Source organism: Dichomitus squalens (assembly GCF_000275845.1).
Source record: "Dichomitus squalens LYAD-421 SS1 unplaced genomic scaffold DICSQscaffold_34, whole genome shotgun sequence".
NCBI lineage: Eukaryota > Fungi > Basidiomycota > Agaricomycetes > Polyporales > Polyporaceae > Dichomitus > Dichomitus squalens.
In genome coordinates, this window is record NW_006766916.1 from 99,516 (window position 1) to 101,016 (window position 1,501).

Here is a 1,501-nt window from a genome sequence, read left to right on the forward strand (position 1 = left end):
TGACTAACGAAGTACTGAACGATCAGCTGTCACGGTGGCAACCAACAGTAGGCCGCTGGGCAACTGTTCCTCCGACTCAGACTCCTCTTGCTGGCTAGAAACTGCAGCTCGTTTGTCATATACAGCTAGTTCTCTCGTCGGCCTTCATATCCAAGTCGAGTTCCGTTCCCTATGAGTTGATTTTTGATCTATCCGTCGGCAAGCTCTTTGTCGGTTCGCAGCTCAGATATGGCGTATTATGGGGTAGTAGGTCATTTAAATTCAAGGACAGGGATGAGTATGCAATAGTCTCATCAGCCCTTATTGTACCTCCTCGCGGCCACGATGCGTTTGGCCTATCCGAGAGCCATGGCCTGCCGTCAGACGCACACTCGGACATGCCGGAGATCTCACGTGCTAACTTTTGACCGGCGGTCATGACCGGGTCACACAGTGACCGGTCATCCGTCGTCTAAAAGTCATGACCGTTGACTTGACCCGTAACAACGCTGGTGTGGACCGTAGGTAGGGGCGGAAAAGTGCGATTCCGGTGTATGCAGTGAGTACTAAGGAAGCAGTCGATCAAGAAGTGGCATAGACTGTGAACGTGAGGAACACAATCAGTAGTCCCATTTGCTAAAGCGAAAAAGGTTGATTTTGCTGAGTTTGGTACTGCTACGTAGTAGTCGGAGTGGCAGAGTCATCAGTGCAAGTCCCGGTGAATGTGGTGTAAGCGCCATACATTGGCTTCCGAATGATGATCCGAACTGTCCGGAAGGTGAGGGCCACGTGGGACACCGCCATCAGGGAAAGGCCGCCCATTATGCCGCAGCAACAAGCTTTCGCCAGGCCGCCTTGCAATGGTTGCCTAGTCTACTATACGGTGCGAGCGAAATCCACCATGAGTATATTGTGTACTTACCAAATGATAGGTCCGCGAGCACCATGTGTTATGAACACGCACCAGACACATGAACCAGCCTTGTTAGCAAATGCTAGGGCGCACTTTCCAGGGACATTCAGTCAGCGTGCCAGCAAGACGTATGCTGCAATGTAGTGGAGACTTGCCAGTTGAAGGCTCAGCCTTGCACGCGCCACGCGTAACTCCGCACCACGAGTCGCCTGTCCACGCAAGGCGAATTTACCGGGAGGGGTTGGCTCGTACACCTCTCCCTTACAGTATGGTATTTGGCGGCAGGGGCGGGGAAACAGCCCGAGTGGGACGCGCCGCAAACGGCGGCTGCCACTAGGCGTGCTTACTATCGACGGGGCTGCTGACGTCTTTGCGCATGTAGCGTACTGCGACCGTGGCGTGGTGAGCAGGGGCCGGACAAGGAACAATATATGGGGAACACTCGTGGTTGCAGATTAGCCATGCCCAGTAAGAAGCTTAGTTCTCCAGGGGCGAGACTCGCCCCTTTTGAAATGGAGCAGCAGTCTGTGTGCCACAGTCACCAGTGGCTGAGCATACATTTAGTGGGGAAGGACATACTAAGGATTGCTGCTACTTAAAACGTGCACC